General features: G+C 46.4%; 1 protein-coding gene across 2 annotated transcripts in view; it reads right to left on the bottom strand.

Annotated features, from left to right (window-relative positions):
* The window catches only part of LOC138566630 (acylamino-acid-releasing enzyme-like), a 1701869-nt gene that overhangs the window by 862735 nt on the left and 820553 nt on the right, over positions 1-18581 (bottom strand). The window lies entirely within an intron of this gene.

The raw sequence follows: 18581 nt of genomic DNA, 5'->3' as shown, positions 1-18581 counted from the left end.
CAGTGGTCATGGAGGAAACAAAAGAAGGGTGGGGAAGAGTGCTGTCTGAGGGCAGTGCATCACCAGGAATATTGCAAAGCCAGCTGTGTCGCAGGATGGGTGCATCTAAGATGATTGATGTTATTTTAGTGCAGAGTGTGTGTATATGGGTGTGTGAGTAAATAGAAGGCGGAGGTGTGTTATATCTCTTAGTGGGGTATGCGTGTGTGTAGGCTACAGTGAGTGGAACATTGGATGCTTACAAGGCTTGGACTATACAGGGAGTTTAGGTAGGAGTCAGTTTTATGCTGTGTCCTGAGGAGGAAGGTGTCCGAGGAGGCTTTAAACGCACAGCTTGTGCTTGTATAAATAAACAGCTGGAGAGCCTTACCTGTGTTGTGTGGACTACATCACATTTATCAGTTTTTCCTCTATAAACATGTTTCCCACCATTTTCAGGACCTTATGGCGAAAGGGTGAAGCTAAGCAAAGACTGATTTTACAAAGTAACGGCAAGCAGAATTTTGCAAAGAATTCAGGACAGCTCTCATGGAATACCCCCTTCCTTAGTGACCCATTAAGATTATTCTTGTTTCAATAAGTAGATATTCATAGTTTCCCATACAATATAATCTGCTCTGTTTAATCTGCAGAGTATTATCAGCAAACATGGCTGCTCCGTCAGAAAGAAAAACCCTGTCAAAATATGTTCTTCTTCCCCAACAATCATATAGTCTCCACATGAAAGCAAAGAGGTGAAAGTAACATTTGCTGACCTATGTATCACAGTGGATACCATCACTGAATGCCAAATTGTATCATCTTTGACAAAATCCTGATCAGTAATTGACTCTTGGTTTGCTTCCAGTGGAAAAAGGCAGAAAGAAAGAGAAATTAAGTTTTAGGCACAACCTTTACAGCATTGCAGAGTCTAAATAAGCAGAAGATGCAGAAGTCTTAAAAGGGAACAAAGAAGAGGCATTTTATAAGCCTCCCTAATAGTTTCAAAGTCAGCATTAAGATCAACTTCAGGTTCAAATTCAGACTCCCAAAGCATCTTTATACACAGACTTGAAATATCTAAGAAATAAAATCCATGGAGACAATATAGGTTTAGAATGAAGGTGTCCTTTTGTGTTGAATTATTCCTATGGTTTAGTGTGGAGAGCTTTGAAGACAGAAACATGCCCAGAATTGGTAGTGTTATATAATGGGCCTCATTACACGGTAGGCAGTAAGGGAAAAATGATGCCGGTAAAGGATTACCGGTATCGCTAACCGCTCCTGTCTATTACGACCCGCCTACCCGCTATTAGCGGCACCACTAAGAACGGTGCCTCTAATAGCGGCACGGCCGCGGGCACGCAACCCCACATGGCGGCAATAGCGACATGGTGGAAATAGGAGCACATCACAAGTCATGCGGACATGCAAATAGCGGCATGGAGGAGGCCCAAAAAGCCCATACCGGCATTGCGAACCACCCGTAAAGGGCCATGTGCAGTTTTCCCAACTGCCACAGGTGCACACAATTAGCACAGGTGGAGGCAATGGAGACTGGGCCAGCACAAAAGGAGCACACCACACCACTTCCCACAACCAATCACACACCAAAATGATTCCAATACTAGTAGCATTACATGGGCTGGAGGACATGATTGCATTGCAACAGCAACAACAACAGGCAGCACAGAGGAGACGCAGGAGGAGGAGGGCGAGACAGGTACAGCAAGCCCCACCAGTGCAGCTAGTTGTACCACAGAGGCAGCCACCAATCCTAGAATCAGAGCCAGTCCATTCAACCTAACCCCTGAGCAGATACACACCCTGTACCGTCTGGACCGGGATACCATCACCATCATCGTGGGCATGATACACAACATCGTCAGCCTCATAGACATCCGTACTGCCATCCCCCCTCTACTGAAGGTGGTCTCTGTGTTCCACTTCCTGGCCACAGGCACCTACCAGCACACGGTCGGCCAGATACATGGCATATCACAACCAGTATTCTCATGCACACTGAACCAGGTGCTCGATGCCCTCCTGAAGCACACAAGTGAACACATATCCCTGCCACGGACTGCCCAGGAGATCTCCAACACCAAAGTTGGCTTCCATTCACTGGCAGGCATCCCAAGTTGCATCGGGGCCATCGACTGTTCCCATGTGGAATTGGTGGTCCCACATGGCATTGAGGCAGTGTACCGAAACAGAAAGCAATACCACTCCATCAACGTCCAAATGGTATGTGACTAACAAGATCATGACACATTGTTGTGCCCGATATCCCTGATCAACCTATGATTCAATGGTCCTGCGGAAATGAACGATACCACACTATGTGGAGTGACATGCTGGACAACGTTCATGGCTACTTGGTGAGTAGCATGGCAAGCACATGGCAGTGTGATGTGGGGAGTAGATTTGGGGGGGGAGGTGCATACTCCAACTGGGTGTGATTGGGGGGGAGATGCATACTCCAACTGGGTGTGATTGGGGGGAAGGGGGTTGCATACTCCAACTGGGGGTGATTGGGGGGAGAGATGCTTACTCCAACTGGGTGTGATTGGGGGGAGAGATGCTTACTCCAACTGGGTGTGATTGGGGGGGAGAGATGCATACTCCAACTGGGTGTGATTGGGGGAGGGGGATGCATACTCCAACTGGGTGTGATGGGGAGGGGTGGGGGCGGGAGAGATGCATACTCCAACTGTTTGAGATTAGTTGACAGAATAAACAATGCCCATACAGAAATACACCACTGTCCCCCAAGCCAGGCCAGACTTGACCCGACACATGAAAACCACATGCAAGAAGTAAGCTGCACAACAATGAAATGAAGCCATTACCACAACCATGCCATAACCATCCACATGCACACTGCACATCATCAGACCGCAACCCCTACAACCAGGGGTGTTGCTAGGTCTGGAAAAGCCCTGGGACTATGCTGATGTCGGAATTGTCGGGACTGGGGGCTAGCTAGCCTTTTGGTTGTAGCTCCTGAGATTCTATCCGGGGCTACAACCAAAGGATCAGGGGCTATAGCCCCCTTAGCCCCCCTAACAACGCCTCTGCCTACAACACAATGCAGCAACATGCAGACAATATGGACAATGGAAATGTACGCTGAACAGCATCACAACGGAAATGCGACCTTGAGTGCATACAAAGGGATCACCTGTAGCCATTATAGTGAATCACACCCCTACACCACAACAGAAGTGCCGCATGCCAGTATGGGGACATCAAGTTTGGAATGGCAGTTCACTAGGAGTGTGGTTCAAACGATGACAGGACCAAAGGATACGAATGAGTGTACATCACCTAGTACATGGAAACAACTGCCATAGGCATGCACAGTGCATGAACACTTGCAAGGACTACATCACCTTCCCACATTGCAATTACTTTGATTACCTCCATGCATGTAGGGATATGTGGATGTCATTCACAAATCAAATTCGACTTGTGTGATAGCTACTGGTTCCATTTGATGTAATCACTTACACATACCCATTGTTGCACCCATGCAGGTGATGCTGGCTATCCCTTGAAGAGGTGGCTCCTCACCCCTATACGGAACCCACAGAACAGGCACGAAGAGGACTACAATTGTGCACATACCCGTACCCGTGTGGTAATTGAGCAGACATTTGGCCTTTTGAAGACACGGTTTCGGTGCCTCAGCAGGTCGAGTGGGGCACTCCTGTACGGGCATGAGAAGGTGGCCAAGATCACCATGGCATGTGTCATGCTGCACAACATGTGCATCAGACGGAATGTGCCTCTGCCCCCTGACATTGAACTGCAACCACTTGGTGAGGATGATGATGAGGATGAGGAGGGAGAAGATGGGGTGGCACGTCATGCAGGTGGCGATGCACAGGAGGGATGTGCTGTGCGCCAGCATCTGATAGACCAATATTTCTAATACACATGGATGAAGAGGGTGCAAGGGATGTGGGTATTGGGGCACTGGGTTTTGTGGTGAAATGTACACTGTGCACTGTCCACCAGTAAAGCACACATACACAAATAGAAATGTCCACTCATGTGATTCGTCATGTCACCAGTGTGTATTAAGTATCGTAAGAAAATTAAGTGCATGGACCCTACAACACAAACACCCTTTACCCCCTCCCCCCACAACTCTCCCAAACACCCTTTACCCCCCCCCCCACAATTCCCCCAAACATGGCTTGCACAACAGTGCAGCATTACAGTACACTATTCACCAACATCAGGCTGGCCCTACTTCCCACCATCTCTGCCAGCATTGGGTGGTTGCGACTTTGTGCGCCGCATAACCCGCATGGACCTGCGCAGGGGGCTGGTCTGCCTTGAGCTGGCAGAGGAGGAGGTGCTCGGTAGGTCCGGTCCCGGGGGGTGGAGGGGTGGGGGTTCTGCCTATCCATAGCGTCTGCGATGCGTGTGAGGACCTGCCTCACAGCTGATAATTCCTCACAAATGTGGTTGGTGCTGGCTTTAATGGCTTGTTTGATGCCCTTGGCATGTTCCCTGCACTCCTCCCTCGCCAGGGCAGCCTCGCCCACATGCTGGCCGACCAGCGCAGTGATGTCTTCCTGGCGCTGTCGGATGATGCTCATGTCATTGGCTCTGTGTCTGCGTTTGATGGTACCTGACGCACCTTGTGGCATGTGTCCACCATCAGGTGATGTCACCGTGGGACTCCAACACCCTGCCACAAATTCATCCACAGACTGCTCATGGCTGCTGGCATGTGACGTGGGTCGTGGGCTCTGTTGGGCTGACTGCTGCGGGCTGGGTGTGTGGTGCCTCGCCGATGGAGATATTTGCGGCGGACAGTGATCCTTCCACATTTGGATCGTGCGTAGCGGTAATTGCTGGAGTGGGTGCTGCAAATTTGTCTGACGGAGTTTCACGCCTTGGTGACATGGGTGGCTGTGTGGGTTTGGCCCTCTGCAGCAGTGCAGACTTTCCAGTGCCCTTCGATGTGCTGGCCTTGGTGCCTGCTTCCATTCCCTTGCCCTGTTTCTTTGGAGGTGGGGCCTGCGTCTCAGAGTCCTGCTCCTCACTGTCAGATTGTGAGCCTGTGGGGGACAAAGGGGGTCATTACGGTCCGGGAGGTAAGGGATTACAGGTACCGGTAAGGGAACCGGTACCGGTAATCCCTTACCGCCCTATTACGAGGTCCCTTTGCAGGTCCTCCCTTAACATCTGGTTTTACCAGGCGTTAAGGACGGGACCCGCAAAGGGACTTTGGAGGTAATAACGGTTCTGCAATTTACGGTACCATTATTACTGCCTTCCCCATTTCCGTTGAGCCCTCTGGGGGCTCTAATGGGAATGGGGAAGGGCCCTGGTGAATGGGGAATTACCCCCCCCCGCCAACCTTGGAATGGGGCGGTAATACCTCCATTCACCAGGGCGGAGTCGGTATGGGTTTGGAGGCTAGCATGGTGCTAATAGCGCCATGGTTACCTCCAAACTTGTAATGACCCCCAAAGAGAGGGATAGCATCAGTGATGGGTCAACATGCATCATGCAGATGTTGTTGATGCAGTTCTATGCATTTGGACTTCATGTTTGGCCATACAGGTCGTTAGCCAGATGGGTGGGTCATACAGGCATGAGTCTGGGTGACACGTGTCTGAGGTGCTGCATGCATGTGGTTGTGTGGGGATGTGCGCAGCATATGGGCAGTGTTGTGTACATGTATGTTTGATAGCTCCATCCATGAGCTGATTTCAAGGTCACATTTGGGGAATTACCTCATGCTTTGCATTGCAGTGTTTTGTGTGGACACTCCCCTCCATCTGACGCTGACGGCACACCGCGCTCCATTTCACTGACTCCCTCGATGGATTCGACCCCAATGGTGCTGGCACAAGTCTCCTCTCACTCTTGCAGCTTTATTGGGGATCCTCCTCCGCCTCCTGTGCCCATGGCCAGGCTCCTGTTGGCTGCCAGAATACTACGTACAGGGAGGCGCAGATCGTACCACCGCTTGCGTACGTCCTTCACAGTGCGGGGGTGGAGCCCACCGCATTGACTTTATGGGCCACCTCTGCCCAGATCTCCTTTTTCTTAATGAGTGCGGGATGCCGCATGTCGTTTGCAAACACGACCTCAGCGTTGGCTGCAAGTGTGTCCGATAGCATTATCAGTTCTTCATTTGAGAAGCGTTCCTTGCGCTGCCACGCTGCTCCTTTTTTTTAAGGCCTTGGGCATTCTCAGGGGTTGTAGTGATGATTTTGGCAAGCTTTGGTGTAGCTGCAGGTCCTTGGGGCATAGGATGGCAATGGATTGTGTTTTTGAAGATGGCCGCCGTGCTCTTTCCCGTTCCTGTGCGATGACGCTACTTCCGGTTCAGCTTATTTACGGTCACCGCTATTAGCGGTCACCGCTTTTAGCGATGACCGCTAATGCTGGATTCATGGACGGCGGAAGTGCTATCAGCGCTTTCCTTGGTGCCGCTAAGGGACTTTTTGGGGCCTTTATCGGCATGGCGGTAATTTCCTTACCGGCATGGCGCTAAGCTCGTGCCCGCGTACTCGTAATGCCACGCAATTAGCGGGCTGCTTCCTACACGGACACGTTATTAGCGCCATGCCGGTATGATATGATATGATATAGCATTTGTAACGCGCCTATACACAGGTGTAAGGACCGTTACTTACCGCTTACCGTGTAATGAGGCCGAATGACTTAGTCAGGCTGAACTACTCCCCGATTAACTGCTCACCATTTTCTTAAGGGTTGCACCCCTTTAGTAATGGGACCGAATAACCAAAACATAATAGAATGGAAGACTTGTACAGAAGATTTGACTCTAGCATTTCCTTCCATCACATTTTGTTTCAGTGAGCCACCCTAAGTAGAAGGGTATTCCCAGATGTAAATCATGAACTTGATGTGCCAAGAGAATCAAGCTGAAACACAGAGGAATCTCAATGAAGCTGAGTTTCTGGCGATTACAAGTAAAAGGTAAGTGACCTAGTGTTTCAGATTAGACTATTCTTTGGCTGTGAGGGGGATCAATACTGATGTGCATTCCCTTTTGTGATGACAAAGAAGAGTGAAAAATGTATGCAAAAATAATGAAGCATAAAGGTGACAGCCAAAACAATAACATTTAAAGAAATAAGTTGTTTAGCTGAGGACTTCAATATGTCGTAAAAATAACACGTGCGATGCACTAAATTCAAATATGAGTTATATAGCAAAGAAAACGCCTGGCTACATGTTTATGAAGAAACTATATGGGCCTTAATTGGTCCTGTCTTAACTTCATTGAAATGAGGAGTGGCACACTCTCAAGACACTTCACCTTTACAGCCAAACGACATGTGGCCCCATCCTGGTTTAAAGCAAAGCCAAACTCGCAAACCTGTCAATATATATTCTAATGGAAGAAAATGGCCTACTGTGGTGGGTCGTTGAGAAGGCTAGCAATTCCCTGTATATATTGTAAGGAATCAGCACAGATATTCAGAATGAGAATGGGTCAGTTTCAGATGAACGAACAAAGTGGTCCACTTTAGTAATGCAATTCTCTGTAAACTGCCAGTAACATTGCTAATGGATTATTCATCATCTTGTCTCGAGATGTGAATGATCAAATAGGCTGCAGAATATGTAAAACTGTGTATGCAATTTTGACAAAGTGCTAGTCATATCAGATATGAATAGTCCAATGCCTTGGGTTCACATACAGATCAAAATATAGACCGAAAATTAATGTTAGTTTAGTCTTTAAAAATCTATACATTGCTAATATTAGCAGTCGCAATGTCACAAGTAGTATCTAGTGCATTTCAAGGTTGCGTATTGAATGGATGTTTCTTGTTTGAATGCTGTGATGTCATTGATACACTTTAATTACACCGTAACCAATATGGCAACTGTACCGCGGGAAACTCTATAAACACGCGGTGCAATTAAGATTTGGCGTTCAACAATTTGGCATACTGGATAAATTACCTTTATGTGAACTCTGCCTTTCCTATATATATTTTTTTGAACTGTCACCTTTATAGGAAGGGAAGTTAATCCAGCTCATATTGTCTACATCAGTGGTCACCAAAATGTTAAGTCCAAGATCACCTTTTCATTCGAAATATGAACTGAGATCTACCATCGCAAAAAACACTAGAAATATAAAATGTAATCTTTACATTTATTTTCATATTAAAATAATCACCATATATTTCTGTCTGTATGCATGAACAGTGACAGACTTCATACAAACGCATGACACACAGGAAAGTAAGTGCAACAGCACACAAGAGATTAAGTGCAACAGTATTACCGAAGTAAGCTCAATAACAGGCTCAACACACACACAACACTAGTTCCTGATAAATTTGTCAAATTAGGATGCACATAGCCACAATGCTTTTTGAAAAGTAAAAAGACTGTATTTGTGTTTGTTACAAACACTCTGCTCAGTTACAGGATTCATACATACAAGTAGTGCACTTACCCGAGCTTCTGATCGACTGGGCGCACTTGGTCCACTCCCCAACCCCACCATATGCACATGTCCACCCCTGCACTTGTCTGCGCACTTGCACAAATTGAATGCACCATGCCTTGAAGATCGTCTATCTGTTTTTCTCTTGTCTCCACTCGTTGCATGGTGGCGCTTCAGTGCACTTGGAAAAACTGCAGAATCGTCGTCAGACTTATTTGCTGTTTTCTACACCGTTAATTGTATTATATGCACTTGTTCCATGCCCCACTCTGCCCATTCAGACTTGTATCGTTCAGAAATTCAAGGGCTCTGAATGACTGTTTTGTTTTTTTCTCCCTCTTCCCTCCTTCCTTGAGCGCTTTGAAACACTTGCCTTGTATATAGGCGCTTTACAAATAAACCATACCATACTATACCACTATAGTTTTGAATTGTGATAGTTTTCCTGTAAAAAAAACTATTTTTAGACAGGCTCAATTAAAATATGTGGCAATGGGATCAGTGTCTCTCACTCTGTTACTCAATGTGATGGATGTGACTGCACACTATCTGAAAGTTTGTTGTAGTCTGGCTCATAGTTTGGCACGGCCAGTCTAATGCGGTCTGTCAGATGTGCATCAGTAAGGCGAGAGCAGTATTTGGACTTGATTATTTTCATCTGGGAAAACACCATCTCACAGGGATATGTAGATCTAAAGAAGGCCTTCACCTTAATCACGCAGGTTGGAAGGAGTGCATAGTTCTCTCTGCTCACAAGTCCCCAAAGTCCTTGTCTCTCGATCTAGCATTAAACCTAAATGCCACTTTGTAAATCAAATTTTCTCCATGTTGTCTCTGGTTGCTAAATCAAACACTTCCTGCATTTTAGCAGACAGCTCTTCAACCTCAACTGAAAGGAACAGATTTGAAAGAAAAAACACAACTTGCTCCATATGGCTTACATCTCCAAATCTCCGGTTAAATTCATTCATTAGCTTGTTAATACGAGTACAGAATTTTTCAGAGACAAAAGTGTTTTTGTCTTTGATGTTTTGCAACATCTTTTCAAAGGTTTGGGAAATGTGTCAGCCTCGCGTTTCTTATCTGGGTATTCCACAAACCCAGCTTCGCCTTGAATGCATTCACTGGGCTTATCAAGTGTGCAAAGTATTGGTCTTTACCCTGCAGCTCACAGTTGAGCTCGTTTAGTTTTGCCTTTAGATCCGTAAGAAACCCCAAATCCAACAACCATGCATCATCTGAGAAGAGCTCAAAATTTTCGCTTCGCCATTCTAGAAATGATGCTATCTCCAGCAGCAAATCAACAAAACGCTGAAGCACCTTGGCGCGACTCAACCACCGCAGATCTGCGTGGAGAATCAGATCTCCATAAGCATAATCACATTCATCTAACAATGACTTGAATAATCAGTGTTGAAGTGCTTTTTGCGCATATTGAGTTAACAATTTTGACGACCACAGTAATCACATTGAATAAGTCAATTACTTTACCAGTAAATGCTTTTTGTTTGAAAACAGTGGTAATTCACAAACTGCAGGAAATCAGAATCTTCTTTACACAGTGCGCAAAATCCTGAACGCACACCATGCATTGCCGGTAACCCGTCAGTTGTTATTGACACTAATTTCTGAATTGGAATGTTTTTCTCACTCATGTATTTCTTGAATTTGTTCTACACATCCTGGCCCCTTGTTCTCCCTTTCATTGGAATCAGTGTGAGAAAGTCCTCCTCCATTGTGGAATCCTGGAAAGCCATCCGAACAAACACAATCAACTGGGCTGTGTCTGTAATATCTGTGTACTCGTCAAATTGAAGAGAAAAGCATTCACATAGCGACAAGTAGTCAAGCACTTGTTGGGAAATATCCTTAGATGGCATCACAACTCTTCTGGCTACAGTAGATGCTCCGAGAGGCAAATCCTTTATTGCGGCTTTGACGTCTTCTTTGTTTTTGAAGTCCTTGAATCAAGTTTGGCAGTGACAGTCATAACTGCTTTGAACAACTCATCGTCAGTAAATAGTTTTTTGTGCTTAGCAATGATGTAGCAAAAACAGAATGATGCCTCTGTTGCAGCCTTATTTTTAGCTGTAAGCTTCGTAAAAAGTGTCTGCTGTGCTTTTAACAGGCCTCTCAGTTCCTCCACCTGCTTTCTTCGTAGGACGCTTTCGAGTGTGTTGGTGTCTTCAAATTTCGGAGGAGCACTGCTATGATGGCGTTCTAAATTGCCTCTTTTACAGAAGGATAGAGCCTGCTGACATATTGTTTTTCCCTTCACTGTGAACAGAAATTCATGCTCCCATTCCACATGAAAATGATGTGTTCTTGGCCGCTTTTTTGGAGGTTTCTCGGCCATGTTGCTTGTCAAGCAGCTAGCAAGCTAGTTAATGAACATCTGTGATTGTGCTCTGTAATACAAGTGCTATTAGGCACGTTGCTAGAAACTACCTTCTGAGTGGCTTGACTATATTTCCAACATAGGCACATTGCTTGAAACTACCTTCTGATTGGCTTGATTATATTTCCCTCGCCGACCAACCCACACACAGCCAATCACAGAAGTAATAGTGATTATAATGATATCAGTTGGGGATTATTATTATTTTTTTTTACAAAACGTCTTGCGATCTACTAGAAATGCCTTGAAGATCGACCAGTCGATCGCGATCGACTATTTGGTGACCACTGGTCTACATTTTCCAACATTTAGCATATGTAGTTTAACACTGATGCAAATTAGATGGTATTTATTCCAATTAGGGCACTTTTTAAAAAAATTATAGAAAACAAAAACGTTGCACAGCCCCATGTGCAGTCGCAATTTCTATCTGATAGGGAATACAGTGTTTAATGGAAGAAAACATGTGTAAGAAAAAACAGTCATACTGTCTCCACAAATGTATGTACAAACCTAACATATATAATTATGAAACAGTCAGAAAAGAGTGATATTTAACAGAAAATTTGACCGAAAAGTAGTTGGTGCACAAGACTGAAAACACAAAACATAAAATCTTTGCACACCTCACAGCAAGTGCGACTATATCCTTCGACAAGAAGGTTAAAAGAAACAACATTGATCACTTCCTGTTGGCCTTTGCTTGACAATACTAAGTGGGGATGGAGGGATGTCAGAGTGGAACACAGTCCTTGGCACATGGACAGAAGGGCAGATGTCTGTGATGAGCTAGTGATCCTAAGAACATAGAATTACTTTCCTCCATAACCTAGAGCAGTGGAGAAAGGTAAATGCAAGGAGTGCAGTTTAACATCTATCCAAATACAAATAAAAGGTTTAGGATATCTACAATATTTATTTACATATAGGTAAACAAGCTATTTTGGTCACAAAGGAGCCTCCAAAAGGTAATATAGTAGACACACGGGAGGCAGCGAGCCTCTTATAGTGAGGAGAATTTGAGTGGCACAATGACCAGGTTTTAGAAGGGGTATATTGGACAGATAGCGGGAGCAATACGGTAGACAAACCCAGGATAAGTAAGTGCCAGTGGCTAGGCAGTCTAGCCCGCTAGGCATAAGCTGTGACCTCAAGCTAGCGTCAGTATGGTGGGGAAAATAGAGCGAAGAGTCCTGGTAGCGATGAGCGAAGGTGTAAGGCGAGTCAAGAGGATAGCTCTGAGGTGGTAGAGGTAGGCTTTCAATTTGCCTTTGAATACATCGATGTGGACCGTGTTTCGAATTGAGAGGAGGGAGTTCCAAGCGAGCAGAGCAAGAAGAGTGAAAAAGCTGAAGCTAGGGGAAGCACAGTGTTGGTATGACTGAAGTGGGAGATAGAGGAAGTGAAAGATGGTGGAGAAGGTGTAGTGAAGACAATTTGAGGACAGTGACTAAGAGTTGTGATGAGAGATATCCTGATTTTGGAAGCAAAGAGGATGGTTGGAGTGTGTGTCAATAAGAGAATCATTATGTCTATTTTTTTTAAAACAATGAAGTGTAATGCAACATAATTGAAAAACACTTTGCCACTATCTCAAACCTCCAATTTATACATTCAGGGGGATGAGGTAATTTAAACCCCAAACCATTTCATAACCAACTGATATTTTCAACACCGCCAGAATGCCAGATGCCACAAAGGTGGTGGAGGAGGCACAATGAAGGCTGCGACTGGGTTTGAAGGGGTGGATAGAAGAGGATAGGTATGGCAGTGCCTTACCGTAGATGGACTTATACACTAGAAGGAGACATTTTAATATGGACCTGTTTTACACAGTTACCCAGCCAGCCTGGTGGTGATAGGAGGCAGTACGGGCGATGGACTTCAAAGAGAGTCCTGTTAGCAAAGTTAATGATCTTGTCAAGGGGGACAGAATGCATATTTTGGAAGACCAATGAAGACAAGAGCGGTTAAGAGATTTTTGGCCGCTTTGAAGAGAAGGAGGAGCCTGATTCGTCTGATATTTAGGAGGTTGAGGTGATGAAGAATTTGTTTGTGAAGGGCCGTAGTAGACACCAAGTTTTCTAGCTGACGAAGAGTAGGAAAGAGTGTCAGGTACTAACTGAATAGGCAGTGGAGGAGTAGAGAGAGGATTTGTCAGGAAAAAAGCACCTCTGTTTTGGAGGAGTTAAGCATAAGAAAGTGGGAGGTCATCCAGAATTTAATAGCAGAGAGATGGTTGTAGATTTTGGTAGATATGTCAGTGGAGAGTCCCAGAAAGGAGAACAAGATTTGGGTGTCATCTGCAATATAGTTGTTATGAGAACCCAAAGGAGGAGATAAATGGCTGAGGAGATAAGTGCCTGAGAGCAGTAGAGTACAGTGTGAACAGGAGGGGGCAGAAGAAAGGGCCTTGCGGAACACCAATAGAAAGATGAGCAAGTTGGAGATGTTGTTCCAGGAAACAGAATTGAGGAGGTGCCATGTAGGACTCCATCTTTTTATTCTTTTTATTGATTTACAACAAAACTTAACATATCCCCCCCAAAACAAATATCCACCCACCCCACCTTCTTGGGCTTGTGTTTTCTTAAGTCCTGTAGGGGCCAAGGAATTATTCAAACTTGTCAGCTTAAGTCCAACAACTTCAGCAGCTAAGGGCACCATTGCACTCTGTAGTCTTCTTTCTTTCCCCTCAATCTGTAGCGAAGTTTGACAGGGTATTGTTCATAGCATATGTTGCCCATTCTAACGCTACAATGTCCCACACTTTCCGAAGCCAGTCCTGCAGTGTGGGGATTGCCTCCCACTTCCATCTTTGTCTGATTAGTAGCCTCGCGGCCAGGGTTAGCATCGTCCACGCCTTCTTATTGCCCCAACTGTCTCCCTTCTCCATCCCATTGCCCAGTCCCAACAAAACCATTTCCGGTGGCATAACCTCTTTTTACCCAAATGCCTGGGCTTGGGCCTCCTGTACCTCTTCCCAATAAAGTTTCCGTTTGTGGCATCTCCACCAAATGTATGACCACGTACCCTCCCCTCCACACCCCCTCAAGCATTCCCTTGAGGATTCCGGATATATTTTTTGTAGGCATACTGGGGTGTAATGGCATCTAAATATTAGCTTGTACCAGCACTCATGCAGCTGGGTTGCTTTGACTAATCTCTGGATTCTCAGTTTTCCCATACTTCCCTCGGGAGCTCCCTCCCCATCGTGCCTTCTTAGTGTCCCATATAGGGCAGTGTTGTTCAGGGGATGGCCTTATCCAGGAGTTTATACAGGTTGGAAATCATACCCTTAGACCCATCCTGTGTCACAAGGAATTGTTCAAACTGCGTAAGATCACAGCAAGCTGCTGCCTTGACCGTGGGGTTCTGAAGCCAATGACGTAATTGAAAGTATCCGAGCCTTTTGGATTCACCCACCCCAAAGCACTGTTTGCAGTTTGTGAATGAACATATCTCACTTTTCTACAACCCACCTCCCGCCATTTCCCAAACGCTCCAGTTTCTGTGCCCAGTGTACATTCTGGGTTGTTGAATATGGAGGTGAACGGGGAAGGGAATGTCGTGATCCCATATTTTATTTTCAAATTGTCCCATGTTTCTGCCACCAGGCTCGTAATAGAGCTTAAATTCGGATCACCGTGAAATGAGGAATGCAAAAGTCCGACCTTTTTTTTTTCTTCATTTTTCCGCAAATATATATGTGGGGGCGAGACCCCTCACCTTACCCCTATACATTTTTATTAACTTTACCCCCCACATATATATCTGCAGAAAAATGGGGGTCGGACTTTTGGGGGTCAGACTTTTTGCCCTTGGTCATTTTGTCCTATTCCCTTAAGTACATGTTTTTCACTCTATGCTGCCTCTTCAACCACATAACTACATTCAGATCTTGCCTCACACATGCCCCCAAGAGTGACATCACAGGAAGCAAGGAAACACCAGATTTCCGCGACGAGGAGTCATATGAAATCTTGATCAGCAAAGACATAAAATCAGAAATAGATTAACAGACATTCAATCACCTACTATAGCTTTGGGAAAGTGAGTGCAAAAGTGACCTTTTGCCAGTGCAAAAATTCCACTGCGCTACCCCTCACTTCTTTAATACGGCCCGACGCGTGGATTTGCAGTACATTTTCTCACGAGCAAATGCTTTTTGCATGCACGCAGCTACGCTAATGTGTACAGTCTAATACTTGCGCCTGGGCAATTGCATTTGTGTCAGTCCAAATACAGTGGAAGTATACTTGCAGTGGCTCAAGTGAGACAAAGCATTTGTGAACAGCGTTTGCGCATGTGCAAATGAACTGTTATACTGATAATACTACAACACATGTCCACGTGATAATCAGATGCATTCTGGGGGTAATAAGCGGGAAGACAAAGTGAGAAACACTGCAGAAATAAGAGACGAAGTAAGTTAAAAATAAAGATCATATATAAAACAACTCATAAAGCAATGGTGCCTCGCAATGGAAGACTCGTAGGGTGTCACAAGTGTGAGGAGGAGGATTTGAACACTTATTTTCCGCAGAGCTTCATCAAATAGATGGGAATACCTCCTGGTGTGCAAAGCACACACACCCGACCAGCACACCTGTCATCAGCCGCTGCCTGGGCCTGCAGCGGAGTCGAGGCCGCTGGCGAGGGCTGGGTGTTAGGAAAGATTCCCATTAATGTGTAATTTTCCCTCCAGTTGTGTACGTCCGACTTTACCAGAGGAGCCCAGCCTTCTGCTGCACTCCTCTGGGCTTTTCGCTCACTTTTTATGGGGAAACTGACATGCACTTAAGACAGTCAGTACTGGGAGACTTTGTTTCCCTTCGTCGGTTCTAATGTTGCAACTTTTCTGCAACATGTAACAAGTGTACAAAGTACCTTTCAGTACAGTGCACTTGGGTCTATCAGTCATTTCCAAAGGCCCTAGATACTCTCAAAGGAATTTTTAGGAGACGTGCAGATGTGCCGTGGACAGGGCTGGTGGCAGCTTATCATTTCGTGTATTTTTAACCCTTTCCTGCCAGGTAAACTGCTATTACCGCGTTTGGCACAAACAGGTGGCCTGGCTCCAAAATGGCCATGCCACAAGGATCTTTGTCCTGTCCTTTGGCCATCTTGCCCCTTCACCTTCCCCAGGTCGAGCCGACCCGGTTCAGTCCTTATTTGGGCATGCATTTTCCTGCGAAACGCCAAGCTTTTGCAGGCTTCTGCATGCCTTGTGTGTGTGTGCCTCCAGGATGCGGGCTGGGATGTCTGTTCCCAATAAACATCCTTGGTACCAGAGAGTCTGGAGTGCTGTGAATGCCTGGGACCACCGTGGTCCGCGATTAGTCCACGTATGGTATGCCTGTATGTGAGCAGATCTCCCATTGGGTCCTCTTCGTTTTGGCGTGAAGGAGATTATGGATAAGAGAAGGCCCCAAACACCCATACCATGTCGATCTCTGGAGTTCACTGAACGAAGGATAGGATCCAAGTATCCTGAAACTAAGAAGCCAAGTCGAGGAACTGCTGGTGACCTGCTGGCAGGTGTGGCACCCTGAGCCCGCTGCCGTCCCGTGGGACCCCTCTGCATCTGGTCGTCCTAGAAGGTCTGCGAAGACACTTCGACCCATTGGAATAGTGGGACCAACTATTCACAGCACCTTCATCAGTAAGCTCTCTTGGAAGTTTCCCTGGGCCAACCAGTGGGCTGACCAGCTTATGCAGACTCTAGGTCCCTGATGCCGCCGCCATTTCGAGGAGGCCCTCAAAACTTGGTACGTCGCTAGCTCTGTGTTCACGCCACTCTTCATACACTTAGCGTTCCGAGGTCTGGACTAAAGTGAGTGCGTCCGAACTGGAGCATACGCGGTTACCGTGTCGCCCAGCCGTGGTGACGAACTTTGCAGGTGCGCTGCATTTGTGCCCCTCGTGCCCCTAAAGCGTGCTGCAGTGAAACTGGCCTGATCCATCCACCAGGATTGGAGAAATCACCACTGTCTCGTTTGGGAATCATCACTGTATCTTTGTCGCTGAAAGCCGCAGAGCTGCCAAATTGCTGCACTTGAACCTGCAACCGAAGTGGACTCGACTGCCGAAGTTTGGTCTGGAGTGAGCCGGGGGTCAGTGAGTAATCGCAACCCTAACCGTTGGCCTCCAGCGCCTCCATCCATTTTCACGCAGCCAGTGGACCCTGAGGGCCCCTCTCCTTTCCACTGCTAGTGCGAACTATTCCCAACTCTTGGAAACGACTCTGCCCTCAAGCGGAGGCCCTCCTCGAATAGCAGGAACCTATTCTTCATCACCTCACCCACCTTCCTGAGCTGCTACAGACCCCTGAAGAGACCCTGTTTTGCCCATCTGCATTACTGCATGCGCCAGCATTGCATGTACATCTGAGCAATAGGCTCCAATCTTCTTAAGGATTGGACTGCCTCTTAGTCAGGAGTGTGTTGGATGCAGAAGGGACTATTTGCACTGCCTGTTTCCTTCCCTTTTAGGTTGCGGACCCATTTTGTGTCCTTTAGACCCTTTAGACCCGATTGGTCTTGAACATATGTATTTAGATAGGATTGTGTTGGCTTAATAGCATTACTGTGATTTGATTTGTGTGTTGAAACTCCAAGGCCTTGAAATAAATGTATTTGTATTTTTAATATATGCATATATATATATATATATATACACACACCTGACTGGGAGTGATTTGTAAGTGTCCTTTACTCTTTGTGCTCATTGAGGTCTTTCAGTCACCCTCACCCCTCCTGAGACCTAGTCTTGACTGCCACCAAGCTCCCTTGATTGGTCTGGCTTGTCCAGAAGGGTCCCTGGTCAAAGAAACTAGGCTGGCCTTCTGAACCTCTGCCCACCAGGTCAGAGTTCAGAAATCCGTTTTTAACACTGGGCACAGCACTACCAACCACACACACATATCAGCAACCCCCATGCATACACCCGCCTGCCCCCCACGTCTCAGTCAGACTCACACAGCCAGCCACTGCCACCCCGAGACTGTGTACTCACCTCACTGGGCCTTTCTTGGACAAAGCCAGGAGGAGCTGAGCTCAGGAGCGCAGCACAAGTCTTACACAAACAGAAACCATGTGCAAAATGGAGGACCAGCAAGCATGCAGCACGGCATGAAGATAGCTGTGGCCACGCCCCCTCCTCTGATTGGACGGATACTAGAGGTCAATGGCCAATCAGCAGCGGTCGCTCTTGCGACCTATGGCATTCCCTAAATAACATCCCTGAACGCCTGGGAGCTTTCTGGCTGGTTCTGAGTCGTATATAGTTCCTTTTAGAAGTCGACAAAGCACCTCTGGATCTTTTCTGTGCGGGTGTGCTGAGCCCTTGACCGTCTATAATGGCGGTGATATTATTCTTAACGGATGCACCTCTAAGAAGCCATGCTAGAAGTTTGTCGGCTTAATTCGCCCTGGCATAGAACCGTTGCTGTACATGCAGTAACGACCTTTCTGCTTTTTTAGTTCTCAACAAATTAAGTTGGCCCACTGCCTGACAATATTCCCTCACTGTTTTCCTGGATGGGGTCCCCGTGGCTTGTGCCCTGCTTGCCTTGACCTCCGCTTCTAGTTGGGCTTCCATGATCTGTCCCTTTGTGCCTTTGCTGCTATAATTACACCCCTGTTTGTAGCCTTAAATGCATTGCAACGTACACTATATCCCCGTATCTGAGGCTTTATTGAGGTCAAAGAACTCTCCAATCTTCTCCTCTAGGTTCCC

The sequence above is a fragment of the Ambystoma mexicanum genome, chromosome 2p (assembly GCF_040938575.1).
Source record: "Ambystoma mexicanum isolate Mex_15411 chromosome 2p, UKY_AmexF1_1, whole genome shotgun sequence".
Classification (NCBI taxonomy): Eukaryota; Metazoa; Chordata; class Amphibia; order Caudata; family Ambystomatidae; genus Ambystoma; species Ambystoma mexicanum.
Note: the sequence above shows the minus strand (reverse complement) of the source record. Positions and strands in the feature narration are given on the sequence as shown.